General features: G+C 36.1%; 1 long non-coding RNA gene across 1 annotated transcript; it reads right to left on the reverse strand.

The window, feature by feature from the left end:
• Positions 1-17,470: 17,470 nt before the first annotated feature.
• On the reverse strand, positions 17,471-21,312 carry LOC122147501. Its single transcript, XR_006161665.1, has 3 exons — positions 21,177-21,312; positions 17,915-18,246; positions 17,471-17,528 (listed from the first exon to the last, which is right to left on the reverse strand). It is a non-coding gene; the product is annotated as an uncharacterized LOC122147501 (long non-coding RNA).
• Positions 21,313-21,821: the final 509 nt, after the last annotated feature.

Genomic DNA, 21,821 nt, shown 5'->3' on the forward strand with positions numbered 1-21,821 from the left:
ACTAGTAACTAGAAAAATCTTATGTTGGGGGGAAGACCTATTAAATACCCTCTAGACCTCTCTGTTACATTTTTTAAAGCATTTTATACGCGTTTGCATAAATTCTGTGAATCCGGCCCCAGGTTTTGACTGCGAATGTTACATCAGTAGCGAATTGCCCAGTCATGAAACCAAAAATAATTAGGTCTACATGACGTCTCAGGACAGTTTCTTATTACTGCAATATATTTTTACATTTGTATTGCCAAAACAACTGCAGCATTGGCGCGATCAATTAAAACTTGTGAAAATAGTAGCTACAAATCAACAAATACATTAAGAACAAATTATTTTGTCTCTTTGGCAGATGTGCGTCTCTTTCGGCAGTTTCTTTTCTCTCTCTCAGAGGCGAACATAATAACAAAAACATATTATACCACATTTCCACCTAAATTACCCAGAATAACTGTACCAGGAACTTTTTTCCCCAGGAACTATTTTCCCCCCAGACCTGTTGTTTTCTGCGTTTCCACCGCGGTCTAAAGAACCTTGAAGATTAGGCAAATAGTCTGGTGACGTAGGTCTGCACGCTTTTCTCAATACGCAATACAACAAAGAACGGACTTGCATCCTCGGTATTTCAGACGTTGCGAGTTCGACTCGGAAGTGTGATCTCCAGCACAGGATGACGCAAGTCCGGTAATTCTACAAACAGCAGCGTACATGAACATCAGTCAGCTCGCCTTGGCTACTGCAATTTTCCTCACTGTATATTTACAATAAAACGAAATAGGATATCAAATACCACTGCCTCCTTTCATTTTCATTTAAACATAATAATAGCCGCAGAAATGTACTTAGTTCAGGGAAATGTGTATATATACAACCATTACAATGAAACAAAATATTATATCAATTGCCTCTTTTTATTTTCATTTTAACATATAGATAAATTGAATACAGACCAAACATTACCTGTTAGATTTACCCAAAACAACAACATGTTTAACCACTAAAGAGACATCAGAGCCAGCGGCAAATGTCAGAAGGACTAGCCGAGTTGAGACTGCTCTAGGCGGATACATGAGCACCGAGCTCCCGCTGATCGCGTGGAGCTGATCATCTCCGAAATCTGTGAAACATTTTTAAATAGGCGCTGTCTTTATAAATAAACCGCAGATTTGAGTTTTAAACAACTCCATTCTCACTTGAAATACTTTTAAAACTACATTTCATGACACAATAACAGTAATATTTAGAAAATTATCAGAATAAATTGTGGTTGAAATCATAATGCTGCATGAACTCAACCAATCAGCATGTTTAGCGCCCAAGTCCCGCCCCCGAAAGTTCCGGACCTTTGAAAAAGTACTACCTTGGGAGCAGGGACTTTCTGAGGGGCATTTTTTAACCCTTAACTTTATTTAGATCCTGGTTCCTGCTGTGGAAACGCAGAGTACCAGCCCAAAGTCCCTAGTTCCGGCTTTATGTTGTAATGTATCTAATACTCTGTTTGCAGTTGGAAAAATGACAAAAGCCAAACTAAACGAGGCATTTGTCCTACTTTGCCTAAACCTGCTCTGCAAGTTTGAAACCCTCATAAGACACTGTCCATATAAAGAGCAAGAGATTCACACCTTTATTTCACAAGCTATACAGAACAAACCCCAGCCCCCTCCAGCTGAACTGAATTCAGTCTGTTTTTTTGGCTGCGAGGAACAGTGTGTTGTCATATTATTGGGTTGAATTTTGCTGCTTGCACTCACAGCAGCCCTAGTCTTTTTATTCATTATTTTCTCACAGCCCATATTATTATTTTCACCAGACCATAATAAAAACATATTCACAATTGATAATTAATCATTCTTTTTGTGAAAATCATTGTTATTTGTGAACGTAGGCATTTGAGGGAGGCTTTAAGAACAAGTGGAATCCTCAACCAGCTGCTCCTGCTTCACAGCGAGCACCACTAGCGCTAACTGACCCAGGTTCAAAGTCCGCAAGTTTTGATTTTACAAAATCAGTTTGGGGGAATGCAACTTATTTATCATGAGCCCAACATTTAGCAAGGCAGGAAAACATTCAGTCTACCTGTGTATTTCATGTTAAGTTAATGCTGTTAAATAGAGAGTTAAAAAAAAAAAAAACACTAGAGTAGTCTATTCTTAAACTTGGACCTCATTATATTGAAGTACAAATCCAAACACCAGAAGCAACCTACACTCTCTAAGTGTTCTTTCATTGAAAAGTATGCATTTTATTTATTCACAAGCTAGCATAAATGGTTGAAATAATATTTTAGTTCAAAACTTTAAATGCCATTGTTTAAAAAAATGCTTTATTGACTAATGTTTCATAGACCATCAGTTGTTATGCTTTAAAATTCCATGCCATTTGTAATTTCACAGTATTTTCACCTCCTTAATTAACTTGTAAAGTCACAATTCTATAATGGCAAAATTTACTCAGGCCGATGGCATTTTTTGTGACATTATTTATTCATTTTTTAGAATAATTGTAGCCTACATAAATGGTTGAAGCAAAACAATATGATTATTTCTGATAACATTTTACCTGCAGGCAGATATAGGCCTACAAATATTTGGATCGTCCCTTATTCTGTCTCTTATTTTCTTAAAGAATAAACACTTATTTTTACAAGAATAAACACTATTTTCTTAAAGAATAAAATAGAACGAATCACAATTAGCCCTTATTTTCCATTTCTGAAGTTAATTGGCAACACTAATGATAATGTAATTATCTTTTGACTCCCCTGACAGTGGCACCTTTCTCAAAAAAAATAAATAATGTAATTCAAATACAATGTTGAATTTTTTTTTTTTTTATTTATTTTTTTTTTTTTGGTACGGTTCGCTTTCACACTGCCCTTTTTGCAAGTGAACCAAAAATTGAAAACAAAACCACGTGTTAAGGTCATCCATTTATTGGACAGAAAAGCAGGGAAAATCAGGAAGTTCGAAAACAGGCTAATCATGGAGATTTTTCATAGTGCAATTGTTATTATTTTACTGATTTTCTGTTATTAGCAGATATGAAGACAACTTATGAACATCAGATGAGACAATGTCATCTATACGATGTTTTAACAAGGATTTTGCGAAGACGAAGAAGTGCTGCAAGATGGTTCGGGCGGAGAGAGCATACTTTTATGTGCGCCTACCATGGCATACTGACCATGGCATTGCGCAGAAGTCAGATAAGGTATATATATATATATATATATATATTATATATATATATATATATATATATATATATATATATATATATATATATATATATATATAAAACAACAGCGTGCATAGGAAAGCGATGGCAGGCTTTGGCAAGTTGGGACATTCTAAAACGCTTAACGTACCTCAACACCGACCACGGAAAAACAAATTTCTGTCAAACCTTACTTGTAATAAACACTAACTACCGTTGTAAAGTTGAGCGTTTTCTCCCCCATAGAAGTCCATTATAAGGAAACAGCATAACGTGGTTTAACATAACTTACCTTAACAACGACCGTGGAAAACCATACATCTGTCAAATTTTACTTATAATAATCACTTGCTACTGTCATAAGAACGAGCTCTTATTCAGCGTATGAAGTGAATAAAATCTCGTTAATATTAATATAACTTTCTTCCCCACAGGTGTCCATTATATTGTACTTCTATGGGGAAGAAACCGCTCAACGTGATTTGTGGGAGACCGCTCAAATCCCCTCTCCTTCATCCTTTCGCTGAACTTGCTGAACACATCCACATTTTTATGCGTCTTCTCCAGACTGTTAACTCAAAAGGCTCGAGGTCGGATCATATTCACACCTTAAACAAACTGTACCAGAGTTCGTTTGAAACCGAACTGAGACCACCTCTTCAGCTGGGTCTTGGTTCGGTTGTTTGGTGCGTACCAGAGTGCAATTGCTGTATTCACACCTGCCAAAAAGATCCGCACCAAAGGGGGAAACGAACCAGAGTTCGATTCAATCGAACCAAACAAGACAGGTGTGAATACACCCTTAGATTTAACTTGAATCTCAATACTATTAAAAATCTCAAGGAGTTTATAAGTTGAAACAGGTGAAAATGTCACAGTGCATGTTAAATAGCCTAAATGAACATGTATCTTGTATAGTATCTGAAGACCTTGATTGCGTGTTACCATGAAACTAACAATATAATTTTTTATTTATTTATTATTATTATTATTTTTTTTAAATGAACAATATCAAACATTTTTAAATCGTCCACAGTGGAGCAATGCGGGAGGGCACAAAGTGAATGTGCATGCAGATTTTTTTTTTGGTGGTGGGGGGGGGTGATGGGGTGGGAGGGTTGTTTTTTTAAATGCAATGAAAAAAAACTGGATAAAAAACAACAACATAACAACATAGCCTAAATTAGGCCCAGACTTTGTTGCTAAGTATACTATAATGTAAATTTGTTAACCCACAGTAACACATTTTAACCGATTAGTCACCTATTTTCATTTGCTGCATGTTTTTTAAAAACACGCTAAAAATAATTTAAGTTTTTGAGAGGAAAAAAAAATATATAAGTCATGTATAAGTCTCATTTTATCTCAGAAATAATAACGGTAGGCCTAATAATGTTATAATGTACCAACAGGATATTTTTAGTCCCCCTCACTTTACAACAAATCCTTAAATTTAACTATCAGAACAGAACAAGAATTAAAAATATATAATTCTAATGGATAAATACAATTGCAGTATATAATAATAATAAAGGCTTAGCTATAAAAAATAAAATAACAATAATAATAATAATTTAAAGCAAAAAATAAGGTAAGGTTGGGCTTACCTCTCTCATTCGGGACAAATCCAAACGTTTCCATATTCATGACGTTGCCCATTTGAAGCTAACAATTATATTTATTAGGTAAAATAGGCATTGTAGTTCACCCATGTTTCAGTATCGACGAAAAAAAAAAAAAAAAAATTACCAAAAATATGCCAAAGTGGACCGCTGCTCACGCCGAATGGCACGGTGAATGGCTGCTGTTTCCAATATATATGTGTGTGAGGCACCAGCGCGATCAAACAGCTGAAACAGATAATACTCCATTTTTGGTCACACAGTAAAGGCATAATTCAAAACTGCAAACTGTTAGCAGTTTGAAAAATCAAGAATAATAGCAGAGTTAATAAGAATTATTTCTAAATGCTGGAGCGTTCTCATTTCACTCTGCATATGGAACCTGAAGGACTTTATTTTTTATTATTTATTTTTTTAACAAGAATGAACCGAAATGAAAACATTTAGCTTTTAATCCGTGTGTGTGTGTGTGTTTTTTTTTTTTTTTTTTTTTTTTTGGGTGTGTGTGTTATATATGTATATATATATATATATATATATATATATATATATATATATATATATATATATATATATATATATATATATATATATATATATATATATGTATGTAGGCCTATATATGTAATGATTGTTAAACAACAATAGCATGCATAGTGCATAGCCTTTGTGTAAAGGTCTTTCTTTTAATTTTTGATGCATAGACTGTAGCCAAAGACTATCCCACTTCTTGAAATTAACTGACTGTAAATTTTTATAATGGTTTTTAAGGATGTTACAATGTTATATTATAATGTTATTGTTGTTTTACTTCATCCTTTCATCTCCTTTACAAACCAACATTTTACAATAAGGCTACAGTCAATTTGCAATCTGTCCCTTTGCGCCACCTGGCAGCAGTTTCGCAAATTATTTTAACACGCAACTGACTTGCAGTTAACGCCACAGCAGTATTACCCATTCTGGTTGTCCACCTACTGTAGCAATCTCAATGAATATTAGAGGAATGCTGCCAGTTAAACAGGGTTTATTATCACCAGGTGCCAGATCTGCCAGTTCTTCAATATCTCATTTAAGTTATTATACTGTGATTCAGGATACAATTAATTTATGAAATATGCTTAAAAACTGCCCTTCTTCTCATGTTAGGATAACTTTGTAACAGGGCTAAGCAGTGAAAGCCAAAACAATAGTTTAATCAACTTTACATTTATAAACATAACTCAAGCTGAAGCAAGTCATGTAACAGAATTCTAACACACTGAGAAACACACTCTCAATCAACACGGAAAACAGAAAAAAAGGATCAGATTAATTTGATATTAAAGGTCGTTCACACTAGTAAAGACAAATTTATTTGTACAGTGCTTTTGACAAAACATATTTTAAAGCAGCTTTACAGAAAATCATGATTGTTAATATTTATAATATTTTAATATCTTAATGCCTTATAGTCACACTCAGCAGGTTAGAACTACATGCTAATAGATAGATTTTGCAATGATATAAACAATAAAACAGTTGAGATTTGCTATATACTGTAGTATGTATGTTTTTACTGTGAATTCAAGCAATAAAGATTTGATCTTGGAATTGAACACTGTACTAGTTTAGCTGGTAGAAATACAGTTTACTCTTAATTTACACTACAGGACTCATGATTTCCCAGGGAAGGTGCACACACAAATCTTCTCACTGCATGCATGAGTTCTCATTCGTGTCTTCTGGCTCTTTAATATTTAAACTGGCAAGGCTTAAATGAGTTTAGTTTAAACAGAGATAACAGCGTGTGCTCTTCAGGTCTCACCTGTGCATGCGCACTATCAACACCCGGGTTATGATGGCATCACTGACTGCTCATATTCCAGCAGACAGCATTCACATTTAACAAAGAGTGACAGGTTTGTGCACATTTCTTTTTTTTCTTTTTTTTTTTTGTTCATCGCTGATGTTGTAATGTATTGGGAAGCCAGAATGCATATCCATTGACAGAAACATTAGCCAAATGTTTTAATTTTTACCAAACCATACAAAAGATTCTTCATAATAAAAAAGAACAACTGTATTATTATTTTCCGAACAACACTACTTTTTTTTTTTGTTTCTTTTTTTACCGTTGAACTGTTACACCCCTAGAAAACACACTGCTCCTGAATCTCTCCTGCGGATTGTCTGAGTGGTTCGGTGTGAACGTCACCTCACCATACTGAACCTCCCCCTCCTCTTCCTCCTCCTTCTCTTCCACCTCCTCCTCTTCCTCCTCCTTCTCTTCCACCTCCTCTTCTTCCTCCTCCTTTTCTTTCACCTCCTCCTATTTCTCCTCCTTCTCCTCCTCCTCCTCCTCTTCCCTTCTCTTTGTCTGCCGTTGGACCGCGGTGTATTCCACATCAGCATCAGGGAAATATTCTGCGGAGAAACAATGACAAGACGAGAAATTGGCTGTTAGTCTGCTGCAGAAATAGCAGCTTTAACAAAACTGCTAACTAACAAATGAAGCTTTTCAGGAGTGAAACTAATTAACTGAGAAAGTAGCAAACAATAATGATAAAAAAATCTAATTCAGTTTAAGTTAAACTAGCGATGGGAAGATCAGATCATTTAAACAACTCTCTTGCTCATTTTTATTCAATAAAATGAACAAATCTTTATGTCATTTCATTCATTTGAGCAGCTTAAAGTTAAAATGTTATACATTTACACAGTCTCTGATCATATTATAAATTAGAAAATCATTATATTGCAGCAAAGTATATGCAAACAAGTTCACTTCCCCGTTAGCACACAGATGCGTCTGCAAGATGTCTGTTAAAGATCGCTTCATCTTGTCTAGTTCAACTTTGAATAAAGAAAAGATAGGAGCCAGATTTTTATGTATGTGACATTTAGCTAGCAGCTAGTGTTGCTTTAGTCAACAAAAATTATGACTAAATATCGTCATCAACGAACCTTTATCATGTTATGAAAACAAGACGAGACGCAATGTAAATGCTGGTCATGTGACGATGACTAAAATTAAATGTATAATGCAATATTGTTGATGAATAAAAACGAGACTAGATGTGGTTTACAAAATAAAAACTATGCTAAAATGTCTCTTAATTTTCATTGACGAAAACGAGACGAAACAAAATGTTATAAAGTTATTTTGTCTCGTTTAGTCACGTTATTATTATTATTTTGCAGTATTTCTGTTTCCTATGTCTCACTGCTCAGACGCAACTGACGTCACTTCCTCAAGTCTCACTCGTGGCATTATTTAGAAGATGACAACAAACAAAGTTAAGCGGGATACTTTCGCCTGGCTCCGCTGACTGCGAGCGCACCTTCCCAAATGGACGAAGCTTTTATACTTGTCGCATTTGCCGTTGTACTATTCTTTGAAACGACAGGGGAGCGACGAGGAGCAATTGTCCTCTTAAACCGTCGGGAATCACCGGTGAGAAGTCATTTGCCAGTACAAGTCTTGTGATGAATGAGTTGATGAATTAATAACTTCTTTATGTGCAAACTTAAAACAATCTTAAACTTTTGGCTGTATTTCGCATCAAACACAAGACAACTTTAAGCAAATAGTGTATAATTAATCTAAATTAAATCTAATTATATTTTATACAATAAAAATAAAACATACTTCAAATAAGAAGCCTTGGACAAACTATGCAAACATATTTTTTTCAAAAAAAAAAAAAAAAAAAAAAATGTTTTCCATCAAAAAGCACCTGATGGAGTTTGATCTTCACATTAAACTGTTTCTGTTTCACACAAATGCCGGCACAGACGTGCATGTTAGGATGCGGAGCTATGCGTAAAGTTACAAAAAATGCTGTGCACTCCGCCACGTGAAATTAGTTCACACGCACTCAAAGCGAACTTCCAGCAACACCGCGATGAGGTCATATTTTCCATGTTCACCCAAGCGAAATTGCGGACGCGTCGAGTATAAATCAGCCTTGACACAGAGAAAGGGACCGATGGCCGGCCAGCCAGGGTTCGTCTTTGGGAGAAAAATTTTCTTATTTTCTTATTTTCTTATTTTTTTATTTTTTATTTTTTTTTATTTAAATTTATGTGTGTGTACTTCTAACATGTTTGGTTGGTAAAATAAATGTTGTAAATTCAAATCAGAGTGTCTTCCGTGTCTGGAATGGATGTATTTTTGAGTCTATAAGGTAACAATAATATAATAAGATAACCTTGTTTGAAATGGGTTTGGCTAAAAGAAAATTTTGGTTTCGTCTATACTTCTAAGTACTAGTACTAGATTGACTGGGTTAAATAGAATTACTTTACTAAAAAGAGACTAAAATACCATTTTCATTGACTAAAACTAGACTAAAATGTCATCAGTTTTTGCAGACTAAAACTAGACTGAAATGCCCTCAGTTTTCGTCAACTAAAACTAGACTAGACTAAAAAGAGTAGACATGACTAAAACTAATAAAAACTAAAATGACAGCTTCACACAAAGACTATACTAAAATTAAAACAGGCCGGCAAAAACAACACTACTAGCAGCAAACACAAATTAAGTATTTTGTTAAGTATTACAGTTTCCTATATTATTTTTCGAGTAGTAAACAATCCAAAGAAAACATCTTTAAAACATAAAGAAAAGTCACTTCCAAACTGAGATTAGATGAACATTACATGAAAAAAATCTGACCAAAGTTTCTCTGTGTTTCATTGATAAACAAGTGAATGAATCTTCCTCAGAAGAGAGAAAAACGCCAACTCACTTCAGTGTCTGACTTATATTATAGTTATGTCCATAAGCTTTTTCTGAAATCAGGAGTAACTCATTGATCTATTGTTTGACCTCTTCATATTTAAGGAGAAAACTATAGTTTCCAAAGTCGAACATCGCTTGTTATGATTTTCAAGGCTGTAGAGTTTAGTAGAGACGATATGACAAGTTCCTACCAATATCTATAATTCCTTAATTGTCTTTATCTGTAAGCTCATAACCAGCTTAAACCAGCTCAGGACCAGTTTAAACCAGCTCAAACCAGCTGCCATGCTTCTTAACATACCTAATCAACATATGCAGGTTTTTTTCAACAGGGAAATTTAGTTTATGACCAAAAATTACAAGATACTAAGTCTTGGAAGTATGTCCAAAATAAGGAGTTTCACCAGAAAATGTCATCTGAACAAGTAACATGTCTGTCACTTTTGTTCTGACCAATTGAAAAAAAAAAAAAGTGGTGTACCAATGGTGATTAAATCTAATGATCGCAAAGTTAGCTCAGATGACATCAAACTGTGCAAATTATTGTTACTTTGTTCTCAAATTGTTAATGTTAACAACATCTACATTGTGTAACTGCAACTTCTTTGAGTTTCTTACCTGTATTCTTCTTTTCACCTTTTTTCTCATGAGAGATATCAGTGTATATGAGCTCTGTATCTCCAGCAGTGGCTGACGGGAAAAAATGACATTAGCAACAGATCAAATACAATCTCATATTTCAGTCATTAAAGTATTGCCTTCAAAACTATCCTCAAAACAGATCATACTGGTCAAATGTTTTTCACATGTCAGACTGTTTTCATGTAACACATTGAGAAAAAGCAAGGAAAGAATACAGTAAGTGAGGTCATATATTCACCAATCTTTGATTTATTGGATCTCATTCATAAAACTTTTGTAAATTCTGAGTAATTTGCACATAGAAAGCACCTTCCCAAAAATTAAAAAAATGCTTAATTGAACCTCAGATTAGTTAAATGTATATGTTAATGAATTCCAGTCATTTGTAAACAAAGCGTGCATGCCTGCACATATACAATTGGCAGTTTATTTTCACAATTATCTAACTGGTTAACTAATTAATTTGTAATAATATATTATTATGGTAAATAATGTTATTATAAATTATATTAAAAATTATAAATAAATGGTCAAAACAAATTCCTCGTATGTGTAAACACGTCATCACGTAATGGCACCGATGCTGATGGTGGCCTCCGTGGCGTGCTCTGCAGTAGTTTTTGTGTTTTTGTTAGTTTGTCCTGTCTTAAGTTATATTCCTGCAATCAGTTTCACGATTTGCTGGACATTCGGCACCACACATCACCTGATATATTATCAGTTTTCGACTATTCTGATGTTTTGCTGGACATTGTAGTTGGCAGAGCAGCTGCGCTGATCACGCACTTCAGGATGCACAGATGGGGAAGAGAGCCAGCGCCCTTGTGAAGCTCAGGAAGCGCGGATTTCGAACGACTTTGCCTAGCATCCATACGCCATTATATTCGCTGCGGGAGTTTTGCTCGTTCATTCTCGTTAGTGTTTATATTCCTCCGCAAGCACTCGTGAGCTCAGCTTTACAGAAACTCACTGATCAGATCACAGAAAGAGAACAACAACACCGGACTCTGTTTTAATCATCCTTGGGGACTTTAATAAAGCAAATCTCTCCCATGAACTGCCAAAATACACACAGCACATCACATGTCCCACCAGTGACAGTAATACATTGGATCACTGTTACACCACAATAAAGGATGCATATCACTCTGTTCCACGAGCAGCTTTAGGACACTCTTCTGATCACTGTTTAGTTCATCTTATACTGACCTACAGGCGAAACTAAAATCAGCTAAACCTGTATTAAGGACTGTAAAAAGATGGACTAATGAAGCAGAGCAGGATTTAAAATCTTGTTTTGACCTCACTAATTGGAGTGTTTTTGAAGCTGCTGCCACTGATGTGGATGAGCTCATAGAGACTGTAACATATTATATCAGTTTCTGTGAGGATATCTGTATCCCTACCAGGACTCATCTAACTTACAACAATGACAAACCATGGTTCACTGCAAAACTCTGTCAGGCCAAAGAAGATGCTTACAAGAAGGGGGACAATGTCTTGTATAAACAGTCTAAATACACACTGAAAAAGGAGATCAGAGTGGCAAAGAGGAATTATTCTGAAAAAATAAGGACTCAGTTCACTTCCAGCGACTCAGCATCAGTGTGGAAATGTCTGAAGGATATCACCATCTACAAGAAACCATCCCCCAGCACTGTGGAGAATCAACAACTGGCAGACTATCTGAATGAGTTCTACTGCAAGTTTGAAAAAACACCACACACCTGAACACCTCTCCACACAACCGTTCATACCATTTACACCTCCTGCAACCCCCCTCTCCCCCACACCTGCAATTCAGATCAGCAAAGATGAGGTGCCCCAGGTCTTCCGGAAGCAGAAAAGGAAAAAAGCATCAGGCCCAGATTGTGTTACACCAGCCTGTCTGAAATCCTGTGCTGACCAGCTGGCCCCCATCTTCACACAGATCTTCAACAGATCACTGGAGCTGTGCGAAGTCCCTTCATGCTTCAAACGCTCCACCATCATCCCTATCCCACAGAAATCCAAAATTACAGGACTAAAGGACTACAGGCCTGTGGCTCGAACGTCTGTGGTCATGAAGTCATTTGAAAAACTGGTGCTGGCCCACCTGAAGGACATTACTGAACCCTTACTGGATCCTCTTCAGTTTGCCTACAGAGCAAACAGGTCTGTGGATGATGCAGTAAACATGGGACTGCATTATGTTCTGCAACACCTAGACAGACCAGGGACTTATGTGAGGATCCTGTTTGTGGACTTCAGCTCGGCCTTTAACACGATCATGCCAAACCTTCTCCTGCCCAAACTAACTCAGCTCTCCATGCCCACCTCCGTCTGTCAAGTGGATAAACAGCTTCCTGACAGACAGGCAGCAGCTAGTGAGGCTGGGAAAATACACATCCAGTACCTGTATAATCAGCACTGGTGCTCCTCAGGGCTGCGTTCTCTCCCCACTGCTCTTCTCCCTGTACACAACGACTGCACATCTAAAGACCCCTCTGTCAAGCTCCTGAAGTTTGCAGACGACACCACACTCATCGGCATCATTCAGGATGGTGACAAGTCTGCTTACAGACAGGAGGTTAAAGAGCTGGCTGTCTGGTGCAATCTTAACAACCTGGAGCTCAACACGCTCAAAACAGTCGAGATGATCGTGCACTTCAGGAGAAACCCCAATCACAATCGCTCAGGACCTAAAGTGGGACATTCACATTGACTCCATTGTGAAAAAGGCTCAGCAGAGGTTGTACTTCCTTTGCCAGCTGAGGAAGTTCAACCTGCCACAGGAGCTGCTGAAACAGTTCTACTCCGCCATTATTGAATCCATCCTCTGAACTTCTATAACTGTCTGGTTCAGCTCAGCTACCAAATCTGACATCAGAAGACTACAGAGGGTAGTCCGGACTGCTGAGCGAATCATTGGTACAACCCTCCCTTCTATTCAAGAACTGTACTCATCCAGAGTGAGTAAAAGGGCTGGCAAAATCACTCTAGACCCCTCACATCCAGCACACTCCCTCTTTGAACTGTTGCCATCTGGTCGACGCTACAGAGCTCTGAGTACCAGAACCACTAGACACAGGAACAGTTTCTTCCCTCAGGCAATCCATCTCATGAACACTTGACAATAACTGTGGAACACACAACACTATTTATACACTCATACACTTAATTATCTAACACACATACTTAGTCTACACTTCAAATTTGCACATAATATAACTCTACATACAAAACTGACTATTGTAATATACCTGCACATACAATTGTCAATTTCTGTATTGTTATTCCTTACTTGTTCTATTTTTTATTCTTTTATTATCTGTGTTTTTTGTTCTGTCACAGTCATTATGTTGCACTGCGGACGAAAACAAATTCCTCATATGTGTAAACTTACCTGGCAATAAAGCTCATTCTGATTCTGATTCTAATAAAGCTATCTCTAATTCTGATTAAAATGTAGTGTCAAAATGAATACTAAACATTTAAATGTTTTATGCATGTTTCACATGTTGGGTGTATTTTCTTTTTTTCTTTTTTTTTCAAACAAACTTACAATGTGAAAATACAAACATTTTTCTGAATCATAACAGCTTTATTAATAATTGTCATGATGCTTGAAGAATAATATTGTTTCAAAGCCTTTCTGCCATTTTGCACCAATTTCAACCCCAGTAAGTTTGTCAAATCTCCACCAAAACTGGCTCAGATCATCTTCATCACATCTATAATGTTTCTACTCTAGATTTTGATGTAATTGTCTTTGAAACTGTCTGTAATAGAGTACAATGACCAAACAAATCTATGCAGCATATATAACACATAAGCTACAAATAGTACTACATTTTAACCTTCATCAGTTAGTATATGAACTAGAGATTTAAACACACTGACCTTGTGTTGACTTGAGCTGCTTCTTCTTGTAAACATAACATATGGTGATGGACAGCAGAATCAGGATCAGAGCAACGCAGCCCAAAGCAATCAGAGAGAATTTTAAAACTATGAAAGAAAAAACACATGGTCTCTTAAAACAAACTCCAAAACTGCTTTGAAAAGTTCATTTGTTCCAACTGCAACTGCAACAAGAATAAAACTTTAGTAACTTCATGCAATTAATAGTATAGTAAATCAGTTAAAAATCATATTAGCTACAGAAGAGCCAGTAGAATCCTCGCTGCCATCAAGTTCAATTGTAATTTCATACCATATTCTGATATCTGTGTCGATATAGAGGTTAAGGTTGCCAAATGCCCCGTATAGCCCCGGAACGTCCCATATATTGGGCCTAACTGATTTGTCCTGTGTCCTGATTTGTCCCATGAAAACACAAAATGACCAATAAAAAAGGTTTTTTTCATATATACTTTATACTGTATATACATACGCAAACATGAACATATATTCATAAAAAAGTGAGACCATAAACCTAGCCTCACTTTGTTAATAATCTTTCCTTAAGAATCAACCAAAAAGGAGAGTTACAGTCTATGACTAAAACCATTACAATCCACCAAAATATACTTCAGAGATACTTCATTCTGTCATAAGGGGATTCAGTGGAAAAATGTGACTTGGTTCTTGACAAGTTTTGTGAGATTCTGCATCACTCTTTTTGCTATTTCTGTTGTCTAGCAAATACTTCATTCATGTATTAGAAGCTCACCAGTAGGACAGACTAGTCTAATGTTCTTCTGTGTGCGTGACTGACGTGGTTCTTCACGCTGCAGCTGATGTCTCCATCACTTCCCTCATCCAGATCAATGCTAGCGTTTCCATCCATTTGAACTTCTAATTCATGACCGGTGTTTTTTTTTTCTCTCTCTCTCTCTTCATTGCACTTCTGCATTCATCACTGCATTCGCCTAAATCCTACGTCATCCTCTGGAACGCCACTCTCTCGTGAACCCAAGTATGACTGTTACCGAAAGCTAGAGATCACGGTTTATAAAGTTTTTAATATGGATATTATTCTTACACAAACGCATTGATTTGCTTCAGGAGGCCTTTATTAACTCACAGGAGCCGTGTGGAGCACTTTTAATGATGGATGGACACAGTTTACTGGACTTCTATTGAATCTCAGCACTCATTCACTGCTGTTATAAAGCTTTTAAGAGCAAGGACATTTTTGTATTCGTCTGAAAGAAGAAAGTCCTATATAGCTAGGATGGCTTGAGTGTGAGTAAATCATGGGGTCATTTTCATTTTTGGGTGAACTATCCCTGTAAATGTGTTTTACTGGATTCAGTGCATCTTGAACTTGTAAGATCTGGCAGGTTTGATCAGAACGCTCTTATCCAGGATGTGTCTAGAAGTAGTTCTGGGTTGAGCTGCTGTATTTAATGACTTGTTCCACACTGATTCCTTATGCAGTCGTCATCAGCAGAAAAATCTCACTCTATGAATGCATTGGCTGGTTATTTCCCTGCTCTATAGAAGATGACAACTGCACAACTGGATTTTTAAAAGCCAATTTCATATTTTTTTTATTGTAGTATTTTAATTTCAGGAAAGAAAAAAATAATAATAGAGCCTATAGATTACTCGCTGCCATAATTATAATTAGGTTCCATTGTAATTTACATTATGTGTTGTAGCTCCGCTCACACATCCTGGAAGAAAATGTTGTAGTGTAGGTGACATTCATACCAGCCGATGAGAAACTCATACCATATTCTGATGTCTGTGTCGACATAGAGGTCAAACTAGAGGTCAAACTAGAGGTCACAGCTGCAGTAGTTGGTCCTGTAATAAAACATCAGCACAGAATCACCTGCTTTCTCTCTCAATATTAATTACTGCAACTGCAGTAATAAGTATCATGTAACAAAACATCACTGTAAATAATTGCAATATATATATTTATTTATTTTTTATTTTTTTCTAAAATTTTAAAACATTACAGTAAAGAAGATATCTTCTGGAGTACAAATGTTTTTAATTGTCATAAAAATAGAAATGCAAATAAAATGAATGGTTGTAAAATAGTCCTTATTTTCTTTATGCAAAATATAATTTCTTTTGATTTTGGGATGAAATGTTTGTTTGTTGTTTATAATTCAATGCCACGTCAGCGACTGTGGAGAAACAAGTAAAAAATAGTAAAAAGAAATAATTAATAATTTTGAAGAATTAAACAGCCAATTGAGAGAATCGATTCATCTGAATCTGATGAAACCTGTCAAGGACACGTCCAGGTCACATTTCAGTTCAAAACTGTAATTAGTAAGTAATATTAAACATATTTCATTGAATGTTTTTAAGGGCATTAAACCCTTTTGCTTTGTGACATTTAACCCCTAAAATCTCATTTCTGACATATGGAAAATGCAAAAACATGATAATAAATAAAATACATTCTCAATACATTAATGCAAAAAACAATATTAAGTATAATTTGTATAAAATAACTAAAATCATCATAAAATGTACCTGAGAGAAATGTATCATATTGCATCAAATAAAAATGTATTGTATGCAACTGCAGTAATAAGAATCGAGTAATAAAATGTGACTGTAAATAATTGCAATAATAATAATAATAATAATAATAATAATAATAATTCTAAAACATTACAGTAAAGAAAATTTCTTCGGAAGTACAAATGTTTTTAATTGTCATGAAAATAACAATGCAAATAAAATGAATGGCTGTAAAATAGTCATTATTTTCTTTATACAAAATATAATTTCTTTTGATTTTGGGGTGAAATGTTTGTTTGTTTGTTTGTTTGTTTGTTTATAATTCAGTGACACGTCAGTGACTACCAAGAAACAAGTGAAAAATATTCAAATTAAATAATAAAACAATAAATAAAAACAAAAAGGTTTTAAAGTTAATTTTATATTTTAAAAAAGTGAGACTATGAAACTAGCCTCACTTTATTAATAAGCTTTCCTTAAAAATCAACCTAAGTTAAGTTAGGAGTTAAGTCCCTTTACAATCCACAAAAACACGCTTCAGACTGCATTCTGTCATAAGAGGATTCTGTGGAAATAAATGTGACTTTGACAGATTCTTGACAGGTTTTGTAAGATTCTGCATCACTCTTGTTTCTGTTGTCTAGCAAATACTTCATTCATGTATTAGAAGCTCACCAGTAGGACAGACTAGTCTAATGGTCTTCTGTGCATGACTGACGTGGTTCTTCACGCTGCAGCTGATGTCTCCATCAGTTCCCTCATCCAGATCAATGCTGCTGTTTTCCATCCATCAGTGGATCTCCATTCAGAGTCCAGTTGTAGAGGAGCTGGATCCCCCTCAGAGGAGCAGAACACCCTCATCACCCCACTGGAGGAGCAGATGATTGACACTTCCACTGAGCCAATAGGAGCTGAATGGAGGGACACATGACAGACACATGACTCTTTCTCAATTAACTCTATAACCAGAGTCAATGTCAAGACATTTCTAAACAAAATGTACTGCTGAAAGGATAGCTGGATGGAATTAAACATGCAGCATACATTAGTCATGTGATAACAATGTAGCAAATGAAAGTGCTTTTATGTGTCATTTTTTAAAACTGTAAGCAATATACAGTAAGCAAAACAGACTAAGTACATGAAAAGTCCAGATGAATTTGACTAAATTCTTCCAGGCATTCAATAATGAGCTGCAATAAAAACCTTCCCAGAGATTCAACTGATTGATCTGCATGAGAGTCAGATCTTTGGAGAACATGAGACTGGAATGAGTCTGATGAGAGAGTTTCTGTACCTTCAACAATCACTTGAAGATCTCTAGATGTTTCTGTGCCGTCTGAGTGAAAGAGTGTTAATCTGTAATTCCCAGAATCTGCTCTGATCACACGGTTTATTATCACAGTCCCATTAATGACTTTCACTTCAGTTCTGTTATTATAAAGATCACATTCCTTTATCCTGCCATATTTTACTCTACAAATTGGATCATCTTGTGTGTTGTCTATTCTCTTTTTTAACCTCAGGTCATATTCTCGAGTGTCCCGCTTCATCAGCAGACTGAGTTTGTGTTCCAGAGCTGCATAACAGGGATCTGATTTATCAAAAAACTGCAGAACTGATCCAGACCTGAAACACACACACACACACACACACACACACACAGGCTTATTTGACTACATTACTGAGCTCTTCTGACAGATCTCCATTGTTTTTTATATGAAGTTAATAATATTTTCTGTCTTCTAACCCAAGCCCTAAACACAACCCTCACAGAAAACGTTTCAAAACACTACATTTATAGCATAAACATCTAATATCATGTAAAAATGTACTAACACCACTATACAATCAAAGTGAATCTGCTGATATAAATGTCTTTATCATCATTATTTAATATCAGATACAAATTACATTAGATTAATAATCATCCAGATCAAAGAAATGAATTGACAAGTGATGAACATTCATATCTTGATCTTTAAGATCTGAAGTTAGATGTTAGAGAGAGAGAGAGAGAGAGAGAGAGAGCTGTACAAGAGCTGTACAAGAATGACATGATGCAGTGAAAACAGGAATAGATCCACCTTTTTCAACATCAAATGTTAGCTAAGATTGCAAAAATCATTAAAGGAGTCATGACATGAGAAATTAAACTTGACCTTGATCTTTAAGCATATAAGAGGTCGTTGTACCATTAAAACATCCTGCAAGTTTCATAGCTTAAAACATCCTCCTCATTATAAACAAAGCATTTAATCAAGCTCAAAAACAGCTTGTTTGGATCTGAGGTGCCACGTGACATCACAAGGGCACAAACATTTGCATAAAACCGCCTCCAGAGCAAGACATCTACGAATAGTCATCATTTCACCATAGGCCCCGCCCACTGGCGATCAGTCGCTTATGAGCTGACACTTGTTAATGCTGAATGAGAGCGCATCGTCAAACAGAGCCCATTATAATAATTGATGCTGTCTTGCCTAAACTGGATACAGTAACTGGACAGAGTTTGGTTTAAACAGCTCATTCATGACTTTGTACAGGCATCAGAAGGATGTATGTATGTGTGTGTGTGTGTGTGTGTGGTGTAAAAAAAATACAAAATAAAAAAAAATAAAAAACCTTTATTAACATTATAAGTGAACTTCAAGGAACATATTAAAATAATTAAAATCATTTAAAAGGTAATGCATTTTTATCACTTAATGTTATTTGTATAAAGGTACAAAAGCTGTTGTATTTTTCCTAAGAAGACTACATACAGACTATAATTATAAAAACTGTTATTTTGATTTTACACAGATGCTGTTTTACTGTAACTAAACACTTCCATCTGACATATTATAATATTCCACCAATACACACTGCTAAGACCAGAAAACATATTAGACAACTGACGACATCTTTTAAACAATACAGGTCCTTCTCAAAAAATTAGCATATTGTGATAAAAGTTCATTATTTTCCATAATGTAATGATAAAATTAAAATTTCAGATATTTTAGATTCATTGCACACCAACTGAAATATTTCAGGTCTTTTATTGTTTACTACTGATGATTTTGGCATACAGCTCATGAAAACCCAAAATTCCTATCTCAAAAAATTAGCATATCATGAAAAGGTTCTCTAAACGAGCTATTAACCTAATCATCTGAATCAACTAATTAACTCTAAACACCTGCAAAAGATTCCTGAGGCTTTTAAAAACTCCCAGCCTGGTTCATTACTCAAAACCGCAATCATGGGTAAGACTGCCGACCTGACTGCTGTCCAGAAGGCCATCATTGACACCCTCAAGCGAGAGGGTAAGACACAGAAAGAAATTTCTGAACGAATAGGCTGTTCCCAGAGTGCTGTATCAAGGCACCTCAGTGGGAAGTCTGTGGGAAGGAAAAAGTGTCGCAAAAAACGCTGCACAACGAGAATAGGTGACCGGACCCTGAGGAAGATTGTGGAGAAGGACCGATTCCAGACCTTGGGGGACCTGCGGAAGCAGTGGACTGAGTCTGGAGTAGAAACATCCAGAGCCACCATGCACAGGCGTGTGCTTTTGAACCAGAAACAGCGGCAGAAGCGCCTGACCTGGGCTACAGAGAAGCAGCACTGGACTGTTGCTCAGTGGTCCAAAGTACTTCTTTTGGATGAAAGCAAATTTTGCATGTCATTCGGAAATCAAGGTGCCAGAGTCTGGAGGAAGACTGGGGAGAAGGAAATGCCAAAATGCCTGAAGTCCAGTGTCAAGTACCCACAGTCAGTGATGGTCTGGGGGTGCCATGTCAGCTGCTGGTGTTGGTCCACTGTGTTTTATCAAGGGCAGGGTCAATGCAGCTAGCTATCAGGAGATTTTGGAGCACTTCATGCTTCCATCTGCTGAAAAGCTTTATAGAAATGAAGATTTCGTTTTTCAGCACGACCTGGCACCTTCTCACAGTGCCAAAACCACTGGTAAATGGTTTACTGACCATGGTATTACTGTGCTCAATTGGCCTGCCAACTCTCCTGACCTGAACCCCATAGAGAAATCTGTGGGATATTGTGAAGAGAAAGTTGAGAGACGCAAGACCCAACACTCTGGATGAGCTTAAGGCCGCTATCGAAGCATCCTGGGCCTCCATAACACCTCAGCAGTGCCACAGGCTGATTGCCTCCATGCCACGCCGCATTGGAGCAGCTCATTTCTGCAAAAGGATTCCCGACCAAGATTGAATGCATAACTAAACATAATTATTTGAAGGTTGACTTTTTTTGTATTAAAAAACACTTTTCTTTTATTGGTCGGATGAAATATGCTAATTTTTTGAGATAGGAATTTTGGGTTTCCATGAGCTGTATGCCAACATCATCAGTATTAAAACAATAAAAGACCTGAAATATTTCAGTTGGTGTGCAATGAATCTAAAATATATGAAAGCTTAATTTTATCATTACATTATGGAAAATAATGAACTTTTATCACAATATGCTAATTTTTTGAGAAGGACCTGTATTTTTATTGTTTTCTTTTTATTTGAGATACTGATCAGCAGCGTGAGTTTGATGTGAAAGGGACTCACATGCAGCAGTTTGCAGCAGCAGCATCAGTCCAAAGATCAGCATCATTTCTCTAAAGTTCAGTTTCCAGAAGAGTCCAATCCCAGCAGAAGAGAGTCAGATCGAGTTTCACGCAGCGTGTTCACTGACAGACAAACAGCAGCTCTACTAACACACCAGGAAACTACACCACTTTAACAAAGAAAGAGGAAGCTTTTCAGAGAGGGTTAACAGCTCCTTCTTAAATACCTTTAAAAAAATACACATTACTAAAAAGTGTCTGTAATTATTTTTGACACATCTTTGTTTAAAACCCAATAAACACAGAAATCAAAAGAGTTTATGAGCTCATCAAAGGCAGATTGATTTTAAACCAGCTTCAGTATTTATTATGATTATATGCAATATAAATACAATATAAATATAACCTGAAATGCATTTGTGATTTGGAGCCAAAAAAGCAAAACAAATCAAATCAATGAAACCCAGTTAAAAAGTTGTCAAGATCACATTTCATCTTGATTTTAACTTAATTTCTTCATTCACATTTCTGAAGACTTCTTGTGAAGAAACCACATGTGACTTTACGTGTTGAGATCTTCTAAAAAAGCAAAGCAGAGATTTAATCAACCAAAACCAACAGAATGAAGTTAAAGAACAGAAGCAGA

The sequence above is a fragment of the Cyprinus carpio genome, chromosome A14, assembly GCF_018340385.1.
Source record: "Cyprinus carpio isolate SPL01 chromosome A14, ASM1834038v1, whole genome shotgun sequence".
Classification (NCBI taxonomy): domain Eukaryota; kingdom Metazoa; phylum Chordata; class Actinopteri; order Cypriniformes; family Cyprinidae; genus Cyprinus; species Cyprinus carpio.